Source organism: Dasypus novemcinctus, chromosome 17 (genome assembly GCF_030445035.2).
Source record: "Dasypus novemcinctus isolate mDasNov1 chromosome 17, mDasNov1.1.hap2, whole genome shotgun sequence".
Taxonomy (NCBI): domain Eukaryota; kingdom Metazoa; phylum Chordata; class Mammalia; order Cingulata; family Dasypodidae; genus Dasypus; species Dasypus novemcinctus.
Genome location: NC_080689.1, coordinates 85,504,476 through 85,527,672, shown reverse-complemented (window position 1 = coordinate 85,527,672; position 23,197 = coordinate 85,504,476). Strand labels below are relative to the sequence as shown.

Genomic DNA, 23,197 nt, shown 5'->3' with positions numbered 1-23,197 from the left:
TGCATTAGGTATAGTTGATGGAGAAAAATTTCCCCATAAAACACCCTATTATCAGCACCATGTATTTGTATTAAACATTTGCTGTAATTCACATTAAGAATGTTCGCATGTTCGTACTGTTAACAAAAGTCCGTCATCCACCACAGGGTTCACTATTAAGCTGCCCCATGTCTTGTGCAATCCATTACTCCTCCTGCCGTTTTGAAGCCAAACTCAAATGCCACTATCTTGACATGTTCAAAAACCATTTTAGCCTCCATAGTTCCACCTATACTACACTGCGTTTATTAGCTGTTGTATAGGATTTTGCACTTGATTGAATGCCAACAATGTATTTTCTTCCCAAAATGTAACAATAGAATAATTGTTTTAAAGACATTTTTATTCATAACCTTTTGTTGTGGGACTGGATTCAATTCTAGAGAGAACATTCTATTGTATTTATTCACTAATCATTTGTCACAAATATAATCAATTAAACAAGGTTGGAAACTACTAAAATACTACCATTTAAAATTGACAGTTACATATCATGTAATATTTTTTCTTCCAGTCTTCCTTTTCTATACCCCGTGTGTGTGTTCATTGGCTGTGTTTGTTGTCCATGTTTACACTCCCCATGGCTAAGGGGAAGTGTGGGGTTAGCATTTAGACTCTAACTCCGCTGTAAGACTTGAAATAAGGACTATGTGTGTTGTAGAATTTGGGAGAAGTTCAATTATTTGAGTATAGAGAGGCCAGGACTCAGGAATGAGTTTGAGAAGGAAAAATGGTTTATTGAGGGCCAGCCGGGCTCGGGATTGGCTCGAACAAGATTTTTAGTCCCTTTTATACAGAGAGGAAAGGCCAAATGGTCCTTTTGTTTCAGTTCTCAATAGGCTTGAATTAGCATATATTTCCACATCTTAGGTAAGCTTTTAGCATGGACCTCAGGCATTCCATAACTTTTAGCATATTTGGTTTGCATTTCCCCTGAATACTTAAGTTTATAGACCTTGCATTGTTAAACTATTTCCTGCTCACCCAGGGCAGGACTGCAGCCTTTTATCATCCCACACCCACAAGTCACAGATAGTTTAGGTTATCTCTGAAGAGACAAAGAGCCTTCCACCCATAGCCCACATCATGTGCACCAGGCTGGTCATGAAGCGGTAACTTGAGTTCTTATTGTCACTGTCCCTTGGTTGTGGAGCTACAGGATTTGAACATTTCTAAAGCTCATGTTGATGATGTTATCAAATACACTAAAACATAACCCTGATACTTATCTGGTTGGGGCCAGGTTGGAGGATTTACTACAGTAAACACCTCTCAGAATCTCTGAACTGACCACAAGAATGGGGGCTTTCTCTGTGTGGTATTGTGTCGAGGCCGTAGTGGGTAAAGGCATCTGTCACCTCTTTGGTCTCATGACACCACTGAGACTACTTACAATGAGGAGTAAGGATTGGGGTCTCTGCAGGTTGGATACTTCCAGGAATACAAGTGGAGGTTCAGCTTCCCTTGCATGGTGTACACTGACGCCATGGCTGAGCAGTGAATGAAGATAGTGGCTTGGGGCATCATCAGCACTGGGGCTGCATGCCTGATTTCACAAAGAGGCTCCTATATGTAGGAGCTTGAAATCCTAGGCTATTCATCTCTGCACCACAGTTTTTCCACCCAAGGTGTGGGGAAATATTAAACAAAGCCGTGGTACTGTCGTTCTGTGGATTGATTGAATCAGTATATGTAAAGTGTGCAGTCATGAAGGGATACATTTGAGAAAGTTGACAATAATTGTCCTGCATAGTTGGGAAATACCTCACAGGGAAACACACTCACCCTCACCTAACCTTCACAATCACAACCTATTCCCACTCAATTCCCACTCAACTGCCACATGCAAACCCACACCACCTAAAGGGAACACAGCTGTTTACAAGGACTGTAGAACATGGCCATTTTTCTTTACCCAGAACAGAAACAGTCCCCATAACTCATTCCCATCTGGAAAGTGATTTCAGGGTTCCCACACCACAGGAACCACAAAAGCCTGGGTTTTATTTAATCTTAGCTTCATTCTCAATAAGTGAGCGATTCCACAATACATACCATTTTTCCTTGTTCCTGAGGCCACCTACAATTAGGCAAAAAACAAGCAAAAAACCCACAGTACTCTGAGGGCTCGACCATGCTGTATAGTGTTTGCACCGGCTTTTGTTCTCTGCGTACCTTTAGAAAAGCAAATGAGAATCGGGTCAAATGAGTCTCCATAAATCACTGCAACAGATGTGTGCAATGGCACAAGCTTTTCCTGAACGATGCTTCTCTCAAGTATATTTAGGTCGAGAATTTAGGTTGGGTGATAAAATATTTTAAATCCTAGGAGGAAAAACTGCCAGTGAGGAAAAGTCACTGTACTGTGTACCTGGTTGCTGCCACCCTCTTGAATCCAGGGTCAGTTAATTATAGGTTCCCATTGAAGCCTCCCCCAAACAAAGGAATCATACATCATCTATAATTACATGGTCAGATTTTCATATCTGAACTCATTTGAAAAATAATAAAGTGACAATTTTAGCTCAGACAAAGAAAGGCAACCTTACCTTGGAATTAGATGGGACCTCCTCCTCTGACCTATCCCTAGGAATCTCCTCCACCAGGTCCTCAGGGGGAGCTAGAAGGATAGAGTCACTGTCAGTACATTGGGATGTTCCTCATTGGTTATTAAGAGAGCTGCACCTGATGTGGTAACAGCCAAGAGAGCAAGGGGATAGATGGACAATAAGCCTGGAATGATCAGTTGCTGGACCAACCTCCTGGGCGGAAGGATTGTAAAGAGCAGGAGCAGAAAACAAATGAGAAATAAGTTTCTTTGGTTGTGTATGTAACGGCATCCCATTGTAACGTGAAATAATCTATAAATGGTACTAAAACAGACACTATGATTCATTGACAGAGTCCCATCATTCCTCCTGACCGTTTTGAAGCTAGACTAATTGTCACTGTCCTGTTGAACTTTCCGAGATCATTTCAAATTCCACACATTCAGAGTGCTCCTGCTAGAATTCTCACCTCTTATGAAGTATTTTTCTCTTTATAATAAGCGAACTTTTATTGGTGGACTGGATTTAATTCTAGGCAAAGTATTCTATTGTATTGAATCATTAGTCCTTTCTTATAAAGATAATTACAGTGGTTTTGATAATACTGATACGCTACCATTTCAAAATAAGCAATTGTGACTACATAATATTTTCCCTCCATCTTCCTTTTCTTTATCACTTATGCACATTTGTTGAGTGATGTTGTTGTGGAATTTAAGAGAAGTTCAATTATTTGAGTATAGAGAGGCCAGGACTCAGGAATGATTTTGAGAAGGAAAAATGGTTTATTGACGGCCGGCCGGACTCGGGAGCTTTCAGTTTGAATCCCGAGCCCCGAACAAGATTTTCAAATGCCTTTTATACAGAGAGGAAAGGCCAAATGGTCTCTTTGTTTCAGTTTTCAATAGGCTTCAATTAGCATATATCTCTTCCACATCTTAGGTAAGCTTTTAGCATGGACTCCAGACATTCTAGATAAGCCTTTAGCTTATTTGGTTTTTGCATTTCCCCTAAATACTTAAAGTTTATAGCTCTTGCATTGTTAAACATTTCCTCGGACTGGAGCCGCTTCCGCTTCCACTGTCCCTAAGGGCAGGACTGCAGCCTCTTACCATTCCACACCCACAAGTCAAACAACTTAGTTATCTCTGAAGAGACAAAGAGCCTTCCACCCATAGCCCACATCATTCCCCCCCTTCTGCCAAAGTTTGAATTGCTAAGCTTTGGCATAATTATTGTTGGAGCTATGAGGTGGATGGCTGTTTGTTGTCTTGATTGATTATTTATCAGTCTTTAGTAGAGCATCCAGGACTGTTTTTAGAAGTTTAGAACTTTTCATTCTGGACAGCAGAATCTTGGGCAGGGGCCTCCTGCACTTATTCTGCTGCCACTGGCACTCACGTGGATTTCCAGTCAGGTTCCAGATCCATCTATTACTTTTATTTTACTCTTAAAGAGTTTACACCTTTAATTTAAAAGGGGTGCTGAAGGGAGACGATCTCTTTTCTGTAACTGCTTCCTGCTGGCCATGGGCTGTAGTCATTGCCTAATAAGGTGTAAAACTCTTTAATTTATTTTAACTGGAGGAAGATGGATCTGGCATTCTGTACGAAGTTGGATGAAGTTTTCATATGGTCAATAAGATGTTCACTCTGAAAGAAACAAACTTAATTTAAAATTTGGAATACCTGTTTTTAAAAGAGGACACATTGGATTACAGAGGTAGACAAGGTTAGGTGCCTATAAAGATGGCATTCCTTAAAAGCTGGTGGGAACAGCATATATATTTTTTTAAGTTATCCATCTTTAGAGAGAAATTGCAACAGACACTTAGCTTTGTCTGAAGACACATTCCAAGCTGTTCAATGATTGACACTCATTCGCTCTGTCAGATGCTCCTGGTGAACTGGCACTCCTTGGGCAACTGGCTTCACTCAGGATTAGAACACTAAGTTGGAAATACTCTTAGCTTTCACCTGTGGGAGTGATCAGAACTACGGAATAAAGATTTTTACACCTTGATTTTCATTGTACAATTTCTAGCAATTTTGACTTGTTCAATAGGTGACTCACCATCAGCAAGCAAGCCTCACTTTTGCTACACACCAGAGTACAGCAGAATATAGAAGGTGGCTGAGACTGCCACCTTATTCTATAGACATGTTATTAACTGTTTTGAAAATGATTTTACCAGGAATTTAACATGTCTAATATACTTCTGCACTTGATTCAAAATAGAAAAGATAACATTACAATTATTAGGCATATATTTAGTACAGGATAAAAGTACAGCACTTAATATTAACTAATGTATTACTTAATGCATAAGGATTCAGAGTTGCAATTATTAGTTTTGAGTTTCAGGTTTGTAATACTTTACATGTTATCTCTCCATGAGAGCAGGCCATAATGCCAATTGTGTTTAAGTTTTACTTACAGTATCCTGGTATCATGGCTCCACTTAGCATGTTCTTCAACGCAGTGAGCAAGTTACAGCATCCTTCATCTTAGAGAGATTTTCCAGTATTCTACTAGCCTGGTGCATAGTGCTCTCTGGCACCATGGAACAGTGCCAGTCTGGAGGCGATATCCATTGTACACTTGGCTGTACCGAGTCATTATTGGCTGCTGCAGGAGCTTGAAACTGCAATATAGTTTCCATCGACTTCAGGAGCAGAACCAGAGACTGATATAGCACATATTTTTAATTGAGGGGTCAGTGACCAGCCTAGCCAATAACTCACATGGAGAGGCCACCTGTAATGTATACAAGGCCTGGTTTGAATGCACAAGAGTTTGACAATGTTAAAGTTGATTCCTTGTTTTTATATATATTTTAAACAACTTAACGCAATACATATATCAAATGACTATTTACTTACACAATTTTACTATGAAGATAACAGTAGGTACTTCACTTTAGTAATAGAGGAAAAATATTATTTTTCATTGTTAGAATGAAAACAGAATATTTCCAATAGAATCAAGACAACTTTTTATTACCATTTACTTAAATGTGTATTTTGCAGTGGCCTTCAGACAGGTTTATTATCATGAAGTTATTTCTGCTACCAATACCAATCTAAGTTTCTTTAGTTAACAATGACTTCTACAACTAGAACTATTTAAACATTTTCAGTTTGGAAGATGTTTTACAAACTCTTTATAATTGACTATAACCGCATTGACTAGACACCTCATGTTTAAATAAACTTACTAAATTACAATTACCAATGAAAGAAATTTACTCTTTATTTAAGAGAGCATATCTACAATCTTTTTCCTTTAGCCTAATTTCACCAATGTGAACTTACAATTTTCATTACTCTAAAGATTTCGTACATAATGTTAATTTAGTTTATAAATTAACTATGGGAGATTACACTTAAGTTAAATAAAATTGAAACCATAATAGTTTATGCAAGGAATGTTCTCTTTTTCCCTTACAGGAAGCTAAAAACTTTTTTTCTTTAAGTTATGAAAATTATTAATTTAAAAGCATAACTGACTACCAGGTTTTAAAACACATGCATACTGACTACCAGGTTTTAAAACACATTACACAATTACTTAATTTTTTTTTTTTAAATCATAACCCAGGAAAGATCTCTCCATAGTTTTTATGGACTTTCCTTTACTTACTGAAATTTGTTAATAGAGCCACTAATTACCTTTATTTTGTTGGAAAGAAATCTTCTGGAAGAAAATAAGGCTCACCAGATTGTGGAGAAGAAAATAATTTATTCTCAATTTTGCAAGAAGGGGTGCAGAGCCAGATATGGCTGGTGCCACGAACAAAGAAAAATGACACAATTTATACCTCTAAGCCTAGCATGCAAGCTCTTCCTGTTTTTCCATAGATTGGATACTTCAGAAGTTACAGCTTATCTGAGATTTAACTTTCCCACGCAAAAGTTTGATTTAACTGCTTCCTCTATCACATTCCAACCATTTTAGTTTTTACCTGCTCCCCCCTTTTTCAAATAAGGAATAGAATTTAGTGCTGAAATGGCACCGACTTAGTTAGCTCCTTCTTGGGCATCCTTCCACTGCCCATAGGACTGGCCTAAACTGGTCTCCTCCACTGCTGTCCAACCCGGGAGTGGGAGACTGAGGCAGCAGGCCGCCAGGTTACATCAACATTTTTCTTATGTGAAAATTAACCTAATCTTTGTGTGTGTGTTTTTTTTTTTTTTTTTTTGCAATTTATGGCTGACAAAGGTTTAAACTGGGAAATTACCAGGCAAACTGATTCTTAATTCCCTAGCCTAGTAGATAGGTTTAATCTGCCACACCTAGTCTTGCCTTAAAAGCTCTTGCAAAGAGGAGGCCCTTTCCCAATTGTTTCCATAATCAGATTTCTATGACTTTTTCATCCTGCTTAGTTCAATTTGGGCTTTAAGAATATTTATAAATATAACTGCATATTTAATTTTTAACAATTTGAATAGACCTCTTTTAAGAATTTTTATTTGTTAATTTGATATTATCCTGATGTATGAAGACATACATTGAGCATTTTTTAAAAATGGGCAGACACAAAGAGTTAGACACAAACACAACTCATTGATATTACTTGTAATTTGCATTATTTTATATACTGTTTAGCTTAATTAATTAGGGGTCCAGAAATACATATTACTTATATAACTGCATATTTAACCTCAACAATTTGAGCAAATAGGCAGACATGAATAGTTTGACACAACAACATGACTTTAGTTACTTTAAACTTTTCAAAGACTTTTGAAACTCTTCTTAATTTGCACTATGACCATGCAGTTTACCACAAGAATTTTCTTTCTTACTTAATGGATTGTAATAACCAAAATGTTCTCAATGCCTTAGCACCATTTTGTTTTAGAACTTTATATTTTACTTTGAAATTAGCAGAATTTTGGATAAGCAACAAGATTAATTTTATATATATTTACTGAGGCTATTTGAAGCCTCAGGGAGACAGACTGCTTTCTCTCATGAATTGCCACTCTTAGGAACACTGACCGTCAAGGCAGGAGACTTCTCCCCCTCCACCTCCCCTTTTTGATTTTGGAGATAATAAAACTCCAGTGGTCATTTAACCTTATTCCATCAGGCAGCCATTTATTTAGTTTACACTTGAATTCATGAGAGAAAGGGTTACTAATACCAGGAGAGGAGACAGTGATGTCCCAGCTCTTCTCAATTATGAAATAACCATAGGCAAAGGCAAAGGGCGAGGTTAGGCTTGAAGTAACCATAAACAAAGGAAAGGTTAGTGTAGAATTTACACTTAAATAATAGTTTCAGGCTAAATTCACCCAGCTATAATCTCAGTTATTGTCTTTCCACTGTTTTATAATATAAATGCATTTATAAATGATTTTAACTCTTAGTTACAGTTTTTATTAATTTTTTTAAAAACCTATTAATTTTATAACACCTTTAAATACCTTTCATTCGACTTATAACATATTAAATGAACTTATTACCTTAATTTTTCCTTTAAAGTAAAAGAATGAATCTCTTGCAGTTTGAAATAAAAAACTACTTTTCAGGATTTGATTTCTAGAACATAAATGTTCTTTTAAAAGAGGTAAGACTTCTTTAAACACTGAGGAAATGATGAGGTTAAAGCACAAGAAGCTATTGATAAAAGATTTTCTTTGTATATTGATCTTGTTCAATTTTAATCATAAAAATTTCCCTTCCACAAACCTTCTACACTTTCAGTATTCATTCAGGTTCTGTCCCACACTCTACTCTTTCCAATAATCAATCATTTTATCTTAGGACAAAATCATCTTCTGTTTCCTTAACAATAAAAACACACTCCATATATCCCACATACTAAGTTACCAGGCAAACTTCTTACAACATATAATTGCCATTAATACTAAACAAGTTTGTTAAAATAATGAACTTTTCTTCACTTTAAATACTTAGTAGCATGTAATACCAGAAACAGTTTTTTTTTTTTGGAAGCAAGTTGGCAGGGGAGATTGGCTGCTGAATAAGTTTTGTTATAAAATTGCCTTTTATTATTATTATTATCAATTCAGTTTTGTTAAATAATGACTTTCTGCAGTTAGCCACTTAAATACCTTAAACAATGCTTTGTAAAACTTTTATAATTATTTATACCCTTAAGACAAATTTTACCTTCACAGAACACATTCTCTTACTTAAGGTTACTACAATACCTTCTAAGAACCTGAGCAGAATGCAAACGTATTTTGGCTTTGACACCCTAAGGAGGAAACTTTACTGCATTTATTCTGATTCTGCTTTTCACCTCCTTCACTTCCCCCCGTTCCAGGCAGTCGGGTGCACAACAAACAGGAATGCGGCTTATGAATAGAAGGGTGGACTCACTGGAAAGGGGCAAGCCGCTCCCCGCTTTCCAGCTTTCAGCCAAAATGGGCAGACAGAACCTACTCAAATTTGGCAACTCTCCCAGGAACCCAGCCGCCCTGACTGGGACATTCCCAACAAACTTGGGTGCTTGGCGTGGACACAGATGGCCTCCAAGCCCCGGCAAAGGGCCAGACCAGAGACAAGACCGCAGAGCATGCACAAACATCTAGACTCCGCAAACAGCCAGACTCCTCAGCTTTTGCCCCAGAATCATTTCACTCCCTTGCCAATGGCAAGGGAGGGCTCCAGCTCAGCTGTAATTCCACTTTACATAAGGACACAACTCCAACACTAGCCTTGAGCTGACACAGACAGAAGCACAAAGGTCACTAATCTGACCCACAAGTTTATATATTTATTTTCACCATGGCTGCCCCGACAGCCATCACAAACCTCAGAACACTTAACATTTGGTATAAAGCGAATTCATTCACAAATTAGCACCATAACAAAAGATTTCAGCTAGACTTTTCCACTGTTTAAACTTTACACCCAGACCAAGCTCCACCAGAAAAGCCGATCCATTTTCCTGTAGCCAAGTTTTGTTTCCCTTAATCTAGACCAATTTCCAGGACATTAGGACTTGAACCTATAAATAGCCCTTCCTATTAAAATCGAGACCCCACTCCTTTAGTGGATATAAGACCAGTACCAGATTCTAACATGCAGTTAGACAAACCCAAAACACCAGGGCTTTTCCCAGGTTTTCCTCCTTTTCCCAAGCCTAGAGAGAACGGCTTCCCCCCAGCCTTCTGGGGCTACTAGGGTTCTCTCGGGAGGTGATCAGCCTCCCCTTCCTAGCAATTAAAGCTAGGGCCTTCCAGACTGTGCTCACCCGGGGAGTCTTACCTTCTTCCATGTTCGGAGTTCTTTTTCATTCCCAGACTCTTTCTCTTCAGACCTTCCATTGCCCTCGATTTTTGTCGGGAAGATTCTGGTGGAGCCCACATCTTTTCTGGATTAAATTGAATCCAGGGGCGCCCAGATTTGGGGTTCACCCGAGTCCTCCCGGCTTCCTTGGGGACTTGGAAGGGGCAGCAAAATGCTACCATCTCTGGCCTTCATTTATTATCCTACCAGAGTCACCAAAAATGTTGTGGAATTTAAGAGAAGTTCAATTATTTGAGTATAGAGAGGCCAGGACTCAGGAATGATTTTGAGAAGGAAAAATGGTTTATTGACGGCCGGCCGGACTCGGGAGCTTTCAGTTTGAATCCCGAGCCCCGAACAAGATTTTCAAATGCCTTTTATACAGAGAGGAAAGGCCAAATGGTCTCTTTGTTTCAGTTTTCAATAGGCTTCAATTAGCATATATCTCTTCCACATCTTAGGTAAGCTTTTAGCATGGACTCCAGACATTCTAGATAAGCCTTTAGCTTATTTGGTTTTTGCATTTCCCCTAAATACTTAAAGTTTATAGCTCTTGCATTGTTAAACATTTCCTCGGACTGGAGCCGCTTCCGCTTCCACTGTCCCTAAGGGCAGGACTGCAGCCTCTTACCATTCCACACCCACAAGTCAAACAACTTAGTTATCTCTGAAGAGACAAAGAGCCTTCCACCCATAGCCCACATCAATGTGACTCTCCATGCTCACACTAACCAGCCACAGTGGGCCAGTTCACGAGGAGGGAGGCACAGGTTGAGCACTGAGGCTCTATACCAACGCTACAAGAGAGTTGCAAGAAGGGCGATGGAAAGTAGGCTAATGACTAAGTGGGACTTTACAATCTTATTATTTATTGTGTAGCTTAGATTTGATCATCTGAAGGGCTCAAGGTGATAAAGTTATCAAATAGATGAAAACAAGTCCCTGATTATTATCTGGTTGGGCCAGGTACTTAGCAGTGACCCAGCACTGGCAAAGATTGTCAGGCTTGTCCTACCGATGCCTCACAATCTGACAATCTGTGAGCTTGGCAGAAACATGAGGACTTCTGTTGCTTTTGACACAAACAGCTATGTCTAAGTATCTCGTAAAATGCCCCTAATGGTAGCCTGGGTTATGTGACCCTCAGGCTTCCTAATATATAAGATCAGTGTTTAGGAGCCCTCTGGGCAAATGTCTATACACGGATGATGGAAATCCTTTGCGTGGCCACTAATGAACCATGTCTGTGAGCCAAGTGAGAGTGAGTTATTCAGAGTATCAGCATATGGGCCTCATGCCTGTGTTCACATTTTGACTCTACCTCTTAGGAACTCGAGATCTTAGGTTATTAATCTGTGCCTCTCAGTCTGCATGTAAGAAGTGGGGAGAGTAAACATAACCAGAATTTTGTGGTGAAGATTTTATGAGTGAATATATGCTACATGTGCAATATTAATGGTTTGGTTTTTGAGAAAGTTTGCAGTGGCCATTGTACAGGGTGAGTTAGACACATCTCTTGGGAAAGCAAACACTAACATCCCCACAGTCACATATTCACAATCACACCACATAGGCTCACTCATAGACACTCACTAACCCCTTTACGCACAAATCCGTGCCACCTAGAGGGAACACAGCTGCTTTCAGGACTTTAGAGCATGCCCCATAATGCTTCCCTTTGAAAATCATTTTTTTTTTAGCCACACCTCCAATCCTCATTCCTCACAATAACTGGAGCCACTATCCCTGCAGACCAACATTCTAACAATACCCTGGTTATCTTATCTTCCATGTGTTCCCAGATGTCAGTAATTTTAGATACGTACCATTTCACTTATTCCTACAGCCACCTGCAATTAGAGAAAAACCTATGAGTATTACATCATGCTATACCCTGTTTGAACGGGACTTTTGTTTGCTTGATACCATTAGAAAAGCAGATAGGAAACAGTGGTGAAGGCAAAACCCCATAAGAAAGTACAGCAGGACATATCTATTAAGGCACAAGCTTTTCCTAGAATATCTCTCAGGTCCATTTTGGCATGTGATTACAAATTCTTATTCCACGCAATAAAAATTGGAGCTGAGGAAAAGGACTTTTAACATAGTTCATAATCTACTCCTGCCATTTCTGGATACCCTGTTGTATCATGGATCAGTTGGAACATACTCCCATGAAACACTCTGCATTCCTAAAAAACTGTATATACCATCTATAATGCATACTATCAGGCATCCTTACCTGAAATCAGTTGCAAAAGATAGAATACAAAAAGCAACACCTCTCCCTTAGACAAAGGATAGCATCCTCACCTTGGCATTGGGTGAGGCTTCCTCCTCCTCTCGGTCCTTGGAAGCACCACCTTCAGTTGTTCCTGGGGAGCTAGGAGGATACAGAGTAATTCTCAGTATATTGGTGTGTTACATGTAAATTTCTCAGGCAGGGTTCTAGTCTTGGACAAGACACTAAAGGGTGTAGAGTTTGTAGTGTAACAAGCCACTATGACCGGCTGTAGGGGCTATCTTCTGTACTGAAAGCAGGTTGGCCAGGAGTGTAGCAGGGAAGAAGCAGGAATCAAAATCCTTATTGGCAATCTATAACAACTGACCGTAGTCTATAAATAATACTAAAATATCTTATTATCATTGATAGTCCCAAAATGCCTCCTGATTATTCCATATTTAGCCTAAGTTGACAGTATCATGGGACATCTCCAGACAAATTCAACCTCCATGGATATACATATACTGAGAAAGAATTTACTATATGTTCTTAGGAATTTCCACTTGATTAGGAGCTACCTTTCAGTGGACTACATTGAATCCTGGGCAAGTCATTCTATTGCATCTATTCACTAGTGCTTTGTTGTAAAGGTAATTGTAGATTTGAATATCCTGAGATCATTTAATAATCATTACTTATTAATCATAGAATTTTCCTTCCAGTCTTCCTTTTCTATGCTACGTGTGTGTATTCATTGCATTAGAGCCTCTCCATCATTGCCCTTTCAACACTGTGACAGTCATTATGGAGGGACACATGGATTTAGTGTTGACTACCTCTAAGCCAGATCTCCAAGAGCATTTCAGCAAGGGTGTTGAACACCAGGTTCCGAATGTTTTGAATGCCAAGTGTCTTTGGGTTCTATTTTATCAAGGACTCATAGAACTTGAGCATCTATAGGGTCCATTATGGTGATGATATCAAATGCAGTAAATTGTCTTCCAATGTCTATCTGCTTTGAGCGAGCTGCTGAGCTGACACCTCAACCCTGGCAGGGTTGACCAAGTCATTATCACAACAGAGAATTTTGGGGCGATCAGAAGCATGTGGGCTTTCTGTGTGTTTTTGACACTAATAGCTATACCAAAGTCTGTGATAATCTGCACAACCTGCTGCCCTAGGCTGTGTGACTACTGAGGCTATCTTAAAATGGTGGGCAGTTTGGTTTCTCTGTAGACTCAGGTAATTCCAAGATATAGGGAGATGCTAGAACTCCATTGTCTGATGTCTAATGATCCAATGGCTAAATCATGCAATGTATTTGAGAAAGTTGACACTGGCAGTTCTCTGCGTAAGTGGGACATAACACCTCAGGGAATTGCACATGATAATCCTACAGTTACCTAAAGGGAACACAGCTTCTACTGGGGACTTTAGAAACAAGGACAGAATACCGTAACAAAAAACCTTTCATCATACCCCCAATCCTGTGAAACTCCCATGGCTGAGTATAAAGGGCAGGTCTGTAGCTCAGAGCATCAGAATTGGGGCCAAAATCGAGGTTCACATTTAGGCCCTTCCCCTTAGGAGCAGACAGCTCAGGCTGTTGTTCATTTTTGCAACTCAGTTTCTCCACCTGTGTTGTGGGGATAAAAAGCACACCCTAGGTGCAGCTGGATGAAGTAAATGTGCATAATATGTTCAGTGGTGATAGGGTTTATTTGAGAAAGTTGAGAAAGTTGGCCCTAGCAATTTTCCTTTGTAAATGTTACATATCACCTGGTTAAATGCACGCAGACTCAAAATCAGACCCCAGAGACTCACACGTGAACTCCCATTAGCCCCTGTGCACTAAAACATCTACCACCTAAAGAGAACACAGCTGCTACTTGGAACTGTAGAAACAAGGACAGAACACCCTAATGGAAGCCTTTCATCACACCCCAACCCTCATTTCCCAGTGAAACTAGGATCAGGCTGGGTCCACAGCCTAAAGCTTGGAGGAAACCCCCTATTTTATTTTGACTTTTCCCACAACAGTTGCATGAACCAGAATAACTACCATTTTTGTTGTTTCTTGAGTTCACCTGCAATTGCAGAAAGTGAGTAATGAGAATCATACTATGCTGTGTTGTTTTTTCTCAGATCTTTGTGATTTTATAAAAATGAATGGGACACAGTGATAAAATCAAAGACCCCATGAATACATATGGTGGGCTCCTGTGGGAAAGGCTCACACTTTAACTGGGGGCTTTCTCTCTCAAATCCATTTTGGCAGGAATTACAAAAGTCTTGATCCAAGCAAGAAAAGTAGTGCTGAGACAAAAGGCTCCAGCTATATGGGTTATGACCTGGTGTTGCCATTTTTAATGCCCTCTTTTATCAGTGGTCTATTAGTAGAAATCCCTCTGCAAATATTCCTTCCCCCAAACAGCACCCATTATCTGTAATGTACATCATCATATATTAAGATCTATGCTTAGTTGAAAAAGAATAAATCTGAGAAAGGAACATTTCTATCTTAAAGGAAAACGTGACTACCTCGGCATTAGATGGGGCCTCCTCATCCGCCATGTCACGAGGAGCCTCCTTCACCATGTCTTCCAGGAGCTCTAGCGGGATGTAGAATAACAATTAATACACTGGGGGAGCAGCTCATGCATTATTCAGGGACATTTGCTTTATTAGGACAACAGGCTCCAATGTATGGAGCTGACTGGTTAGTGAGCGTAGACTTGCACTATTTGGCCTTCCTTGGCAGAAGAAAGACTAAGGTGAGGAATAGGAAAGCAAACAAAAACAGAGTCCTTGGCTTTGTAGCTAAAGGCAATCTAAATTAATGTGAAATAGTTCATCTATAAATGATAGAAATTTATAGCCTATGATTCAACACTTCTGCCCATTTTGAAGCCCATGTTATTTTCTGTTTTTAATTAGCAACCGTTTTAGTGGATGTGAAAAGGTATCATTGTGGTTTCCTTTTTTTTTTTAAGGTTTATTTTTTATTTATTCCTCTCCACATCCCCTCCCCCCTCCCCACTGTCTACTCTCTGTGTCCATTCACTTTGTGTTCTCCTGTGTCCGCTCGCATTCTTGTCAGCAGCACTGGGATCTGTGTCTTTTTGTTGCATCATCTTGCTGTGTCAGCTCTCTGTGTGTGTGGTTCCACTCCTGGGCAGGCTGTGCTTTTTTCGCATGGTGCAGCTCTCCTCTTGGGGTGCACACCTTGTGCTTGGGGTTCCCCTATGTGGGGGACAACCCTGCGTGGCGCAGCACTCCTTGAGCGTGTCGGCACTCTGTGTGGGCCAACTCACCACACAGGTCAGGAGGCCCTGAGTTTGAACCCTGAACATCCTATATAGTAGGCAGAAGCTCTATCAGTTGAGCCAAATCCTCTTTCCTCATTGTGGTTTCAATTTGCATTTTCCTAAAGGCTAAGAGTGTTCAGCATCTCTTCAAGGTCCTTCTGGCCCTATGTATATCTTCTTTGGAGAGTCATCTTTTCAAGTCTTTCTCTGATTGTTTGGAGGTTTTTGATGTTGATTTCATCTCTACATTTAACTGCTCTGTTGACATAGGTTGCTTGTGAGTTTCTAGGAATGTTTCTAGTTTATCTAGGTGTCTACATTGTTGGCATACAGTTGTTCGTAGTTGTTAAGATATGTAACAGTTTAAAGTTTTTTGTGAATCCCAGAAGATCAAGTACTTAAACTAATACATGCCTGTGAGTGTGTGATCCTTTGATTGGACTTTATCAGTGAGGGGTGACACAGACTGGGCCTCCACCCTCTTGCTGGTGTCTATTATACTATATACTGAGGAGTGAATCAAAACACACAGACAGGTGTCATTTTTAAGCTGCCATGTGAGACAGACCTGAGGATCTCTAGCTGCCATAGCTGAAGAAATGTGATACCCAACAGGCTAAGCACAGAATGTAGCTCCAAGATGAAGAGACTAGCCCTGCCATATGCTTCATTGCCCATAGCTAGCTCAAGGGGAATGCAGCCTGGAGGAGACAGCACACACAGGCCACCAGTTTGCCTTGCCATGTGGCAGGGCTACAGGTTCTGCTAGCAGCCAATCTTTGATGAGAGAGCATCTCTGATGGTGCCTCAGTCTGGACATTTTTGCAGCCTCAGAACTATAAGCCTTTACCCTAAAAAATTCCCTTTATAAAAAGCCGATGCATTTTTGGTATACTGCATTGGCTACCTTTGACAAAGAAGAACAAGATCTTTTTTACTCCTGTGGGATCAGTAGTAATGTTCCCTGCTCATTTCTGAAGTTATTTGTTTGCATCCTCTCCCTTTCTTCCTTTGTCTGTCTAGCTAAAGGTTTGTCAACTTTATTGATCTTTCCAAAGAACCAACATCTGGTTTTCTCAATACTTCTCTATTGTTTTTGCTTTTTATACTCTTATCTCATTATTTATTATCTCATGTTTGTAATTTCTTTCTGCTAGTTTTGGATTTAGTCTGCTGTTCTTCTGCTAGTTCCTCCCGGTGTGCAGTTAGGTCTTTGATTTTTCCTCTTTCTTCTTTTGTAATATAATCATTTAGGGGTATAAATTTCCCTCTCAGTACTGCCTTTGCTGCATCCCAAAAGTTTGGTTGTAGTATATTTGTTTTCATTCATCTCAAAATATTTCCTAATTGCTTTTCTGCAAATTTTTTGACTTGTTGGTTTGCCAGATGAGCCGTGGCATATTAGGACCCTCCCTTTAAAAAACGTTCCTGCCACAAAGTTACTGGGGGTGAGAATCAAAGCCCCCGAGGATATTCCTGAGCCACAAGAGGGCCCAAATGCTGACCCAATCTCCTGATACTACATTACAAACCCTGACCTAAATGACAGTGTTATTTCCCTTACATGAAGTCCACTGATGGTCTAGATAAACTCCAAACTTGTGGCCTTCCTTCCCTGCATCATCAGTGTTTCTCTTTCCTGCTGTGAGACTTTCTGGGAGTCAAGTGACTATCTTGAATGACTAGTGGTCTGTGTGGCTCACAAGCTGTCTCTAAACTGCAGGCATTCCAGACCAACTACCATGTAACAGATCATCAAAGGATTAGATTCACCTTCTATTGACCAACCCTAGATGACCAGTTGATGACCATCCACTGCAAAAGTCACCTGCTGCATTGGGGATTGTTGGTTTTAGGTATAAAGTCTGCAGGCCCCAATTATCTCCCTGACTACCATCTGCACACCTTCCTGAGGAGTCTAGACTGAGAGTGGGTAGTGAGTACACAAGCACTGAGTATGTATCTTCCCTGCTTGGACCCTTTCTCACCAAATCGAGTTGATTCAGGCAGCTATTGCTCTGAAATCTGGCAGTTCAAATCAATTTTACTGATCACAAGAGATATTAAATGCCTTTCCACACCCTTTTTCAGTTCAGGAACTCACTACAGATCCTATGATTTATTGTACACTGAATAAAGAGACTCTATGGATTATTTGTTCTTTCACAGTCCTCCACATCCTGTTGATAATTCCAGCCTGCTTGCAGCCTGATCCCTAAACCCCAAGGGAGACAGCCAGTCCTTTTCCTAGATAGATTTTGTCCTTCCCTGAGAGTCCCCCAACAAGACATATGGGGGAATTTTGCCCTTCTGTGAAGTGGGAGAATTACATGCCCATACTCAGTGAACACATATTTCCCTCAAGGAATCCCTCCAATAATTACATACCTAGGTTAGCCAGATCGCAACCAAAGACCACACTATGTGATACATTTTAAACCATCACAGTCTCACAAAAGAGAAAGGCTTCACCCATTATTAGCAGGGTGGACAGAAGCAGAGAACGGACAGTGAGTGCAATCCTGAATAGAAGGAAACAGACCAAGGACTCATGCAATAAATTGTCTACGGAAGGGCCAGTTCCATTCACGAATCACACAATAATGAAAAGGACATTGAACTCCCATTCTGGGCAGTTCTGCTACATTCTCTAATAGAACAGCAAGAATCCCAGAGTGCTACAGTGCCTATTGAAGAAAGGCAGAATGTTAAGCCAGACCCTTGATATCGATGACTGTACTTATGAGCCTTTCCTTGTGAAATTGAAACTTATCCTAGTATGATATATTGCCTGTGTTACCTCCTGAAAGCCTCCTTATTGCTTAAATGTGACTTCTCCCTAAGCCAAACTCAGGATATAAATACACTACCTCCCCCTCTCCATGGGACATGACTCACAGGGATGAGCCTCCCTGGCACCAGGGGATTGTTACCAAGCACCAACTAGCAATGCGTCTAGAAAAACAGCTTGACCAAAAGGGGGAAATATTAAATACAAATGAGTTTTTATACCAAGAAATTTCAAAGTGAGTTGGGAGGCCATGCCTGAGGTTATGTTTTTGCAAGTATTACCAGGATCTCTTTGACAGCCACAGTAAACAGTGCCTCAAATAGTGGGGCTTCTGGGGGCTCTGGAGACATCTAGATACTATAAGGAGGGCAGACAGCTCAGGAATTCCATTCCCTGCCTTATTTTGGTATATATGCTCCCCAATGTAACATAGTTATACTCATTCATTGGGTTGTCTACACATGGCTATCCCGCCCCTTTTATTTGATCCTCTAATTAGCACTATACTTGTTAAATATATGTCCCAGAGACTTAAATCATTGGTCCATCCATGGGCCATTTCAGCTCTGAATTTCAGCAGAGTTCCTACACCTACACTCCAGTTCTTTGGATGAGCCCAGGACAACTAACAGGGAGATGATGATTGAGAACACCCATTACAAGTAGCAGAGAGTGCCTGCAATTGCAAGCAAGATAGTTCCATCCATCTGCCCTATGGGATCTAAGCGACCTCTCAGTTAGAAGTAGAGTGGGCATTGCCATTCCCAAATCCTCAATATTGGGGCATGAACAATGGACTAATGTAGACATTATTATTAGTTTTTCAATTTTTATTTTTTTAATTATCTTTTTTAAAGTTAATAGATCACATAAAATGTTACCCTAAAAAACATAAGAGGTTCCCATATGCCCCACTCCCCATCCCTCAGCCCCATCAATTTTTTAATAGTGTTTTTTTGTTGTTGTTGTTTTTAAAATTTGTATATTTTGGGGGCATCACCATCCCCAAATCCTCAAGATTGGGGCATGAACAGTGGACTAAAGTAGACATTATTAAAGTAGACATAATAGACTTAATATTACTCTAGTACTGGAAGAACTCTTAGCATTGATATAAAGACAGTGACCACAAGAGGTTCTGAGGGATGAGAGAGGAATGAATAGGAGTAATGTGAGGGCATTTTCAGGACATTGGAGTTGTCTTGCATGACATTGCAATGACAGATACAGGCCATTGGATATTTTGTCATGATCTACAAAATTGTGCAGGACAGAATATAGACTATATCGTAAAATGTAGTCCATGGTCAATAGCTGTGCTTCAACATGGGTTTGTCAATTTTAACAAATGTAACACAGTAATGAAGGATGTTGATAATGTGTGAAAGTGTCGGAGGGGTAGGGAGTGCGGCATATGAGAATCCCTTGGATGTACCATCTTTGTATTCTAAAGCTTCTTTAAAAAAAAATATATATATATATATATATTTTTTTTTTAAAAGAAATATATATATATTTCCAAAATATATATATGGAAAAACAAAAAATAGCCATAGAGGCACTCTCACCATTCCTGCCATCCCCATACTAGTTCAAGATGTGTGGCAAGCAAAGGCAATTTGAGAATAACTGTGGGAGAAAAGGAAGAAGGAAGATGGTAAACAGTCATTAGGATGTTACAAAGCTTCTGCTTAAAGAATAACCCCAAGCAGAGTGAAATAATAAAATATGTATCTGGAATTTCAGATCATAGCTTATCAGGGAAGTATTTCACACTATGTACAAATTTTAAGGGTTGGTTAGTTATAAAGGAACAGAATGTCGACAGCAAAAATAGTGGATTTGGGGAGTCCCGGAGTCAAGCCATCCACAAAAGCAACAAAGAAAATGACAAAAATAGTAGAATAAAATTGTTATGAATTCTGGAATCTAACCAAAATCATACAGCAAGAAGGGGAACTTTGAATCAGGTGAGGGAAAGAGAAAAAAATAAATAAATAAAGCAGGTGAAACTTGTCAGAGAGGTTTGGGTTATTTTCCTTTACTCTGGTCCCATTCTGCTCACCACCTTGGTATGGCTTTGCAGACAACAGCCTGAATTTCTGTTACACTAACCTATACCAGAGGGAGCAGAAAGGACCTTTTTCAGAGAGGCTTCTGGTTGACTGTTTTACTTGGATGGCAAATCCATGGAGGTCCTTCTCCAAGGACCTGCATATATTTCACCTAAGGGAACTCTGGGTGCTTAGGTGGTTACCCGAGAGGTATTCACCCAAAACATTTAAGACAAATAGACTAGTTGATGCCACATGGCTCACAGGAATACACTGGGGCAGCAAAACACTAAGACGAATGTTTCGGAGGAAGGCTGAGGAATGAGGTGCTTTGGCTAATAAGATCCTTGAAAAACTGCAATATATTCCTGGTTATGTACAATCTATGTATATAGAAGGACTGGGTGCATTTATAAAAAGGAACTGAGAACAACCTAAGCACTCATTTCTGGTTTACTATTAAGATTTGTACAAACAGGACATGTGGAGTTGTGGAGTCATAAACTGAGTGTTGAAGCCATGTTGCAGTGTATACATACCACATATCTGCAAGGACTTTTAAATTTATTGTTGATTTTAGGCATATGTGGAAATTTCTGTCCATTTACTGTCTGGCCAGTAAGCTACCGGGACAAGAGATTTTAGTGACTATCCATGACAAATTGTACTGACTTCACACAATTAGTGCCAAGAAGTGACCAAACGAAGAAAAACAACAAGCAGTCACAACAAACCCTGGATGCAGGAAAATCTGATTTTCAGACTGGCCACCTTAAAATAGTCAAAAGATCCAGTTTTATGGGCATGGAGTGTACCAAGAACGAATGTCCCACACACAAGAGAAAAGACAATTAATGGAAAATATCCTTCAGTTATAAAACAGAGTTATACATTACAGATTTTTAATATGCTCAATGATAAAAGGAGAATATGAGGATGGTGTCTCAGTAAGCAGAGAATATCAGTAAAGAGGTAAAAATGTAAAATCAACTGAAATAGAAATTCTGGGGCTGAAAAGTTCAGTCACCGATATGAGAACTTCTCTAGAGGTTGTCAACATTCGTCTCCCTGACTGAAGACCTGAGCCACTCTTTGAGCAGCCTGGTATGTACAATTTCCCCAAATCCTTCTTCAACTAAATTGTGTCCATTCTGTAAGATGTGTCAATGAGACTTTCTCTTTTTCATGTGAATTTTACTGGTCACTATGTTGAGTAAATTCTCATACCCTTGTTCATGCTTAACTCAATGTAGATCCTATGATTTAGGGTATATAGAGCAGGGGACATGGTGAGTTATTTATTCTTCCAGAGGGCACTCTTTCCTTCTGAGAACCCAAGACTGCACCCAGCCTACATGAAAATTCCCCAAAGGAAGGACACAGTACTGTTCTCAGAGATATTTTACATCTTTGCCTCTGAGTTCCCATGAGAATTTCAGGAAAATGATGGCAGCCATTAAGAGGGAGAATTAGAACCCCTTTTTCTGTGAACCCCAATATTCCTCAGAGTATCCCAGAAATTCCTACATATCTAAAGCAGCCAGATCCATAACAAAGCCCTCCTCCTGTTCTATAAATTAATCAATCCCAATCTCACCATAGAGAAAGTTGTTTGTTTTGCATCGTCTAGCCACTTGCTGATGCCATATAAATTGGAGCATGTTTTTCCATTTCTGTAAAAAAGAAAAAAAAAAGTCAGTTGGGATGTTTATAACTATAATACTGAACCTGTAGTTCCCTGTGGGTAGTATTGGTATTAGAACAATATTTAGTCTTACCATCCATGAACAATGGATGTCTTGCCATTTGTTTAAGTCTTCTTCAGTTTCATTCAGGTATGACTGCTCTTGTTCAAGTGCTTTACACTTTCAATAAATTCATTCCTAAATATTTTATTCATTAGAGGGTAACAATGGATTTTTTAAAAAAAATCCATCTTAGACTTTTTTTTTTTTTACCATACTATATAAACAGAACTGACATTTGTGTGTATTATCTCATACAATGCAAGTTTGCTTAATGTCTGTATTTGTTCCAGTAGTATTTTTGTGGGTTCTTTGGGAATATCTATTAAAAGATTATGTCATCCGTGTATCAGAATAGCTTCCTTCTTCAGTTCCGTTTTTCTTGCCCAATTCCTCTGGCTAGAACTTCCAGTATAATGCTGCATAGCATTGATGAAAGTGAGCAAATTTATCTTGTTGTCATGGCAAAAACTTTCAGTATTTCACAATTGAATATAATGTTTGCAGTGGATCATATAGACGCAGCTGTGAAGAGAATGGAATGACTTCCACAAATGACCCTCCACTCAGTGAGCCGCAGAAAGTCCCCAGTTTATAGGAAGGCTGTGCGCACACTTCAGAAATCCTGGAATGTGAGTTAATTGTAGGAAACCTACATTTTTATGGTTTTGAAGAACGTAATTCTTAATAATGTAAAAGTGTCCCACTTTCATAATAAGATCATGGTAGAATATGTCTGAAATGTCTTTTATGTATTCTTAAATTTTAAAATTCAGTAAACCATATCAAGCAAATTTTTTCTTTCTAGAAGTTATTTATAAAACATTACTTTTAATGAAGGAGAGACAAGTATTAAGGACATCCTTGGAGACCATGGGAAATAGAACTATTACATTGGGGGATGCTGATGTATGTGTCTGATGATAAGTATATACCATATGGTGGTAATATTGCAGACCTGATATGAATGACAATGAACCTATGTCATTGTGACTCTAAAGCAGCAGCATTTTTTTTTTAAATTCACTGAATATGAACTGCCACTGCTAACACCAAATATGTATGAATATTGATTTAAAACTGGGGAGGAAATTAATAATTCTGAATTCAAATGACTGAAATATGGAGTATAAAAACAAAGAAATTTCCATGTAAAATAAATATAAGTAGCTAAAATATAAATGATTATAGAAAGAAAACAGATAAATAGGCAAATATAAT

General features: G+C 39.3%; 1 protein-coding gene and 1 long non-coding RNA gene across 4 annotated transcripts in view; both read left to right on the top strand.

Moving 5' to 3' along the window:
• LOC131273793 (protein IWS1 homolog) overlaps positions 1-23,197 on the top strand; it is a 119,928-nt gene that overhangs the window by 15,277 nt on the left and 81,454 nt on the right. The window lies entirely within an intron of this gene.
• The window catches only part of LOC131274054 (uncharacterized), a 36,206-nt gene continuing 35,510 nt past the window's right edge, over positions 22,502-23,197 (top strand). The window contains exon 1 of the long non-coding RNA XR_009181263.1: positions 22,502-22,608. This is a non-coding gene — a long non-coding RNA (uncharacterized lncRNA). The remainder of the gene's footprint in view (positions 22,609-23,197) is intronic.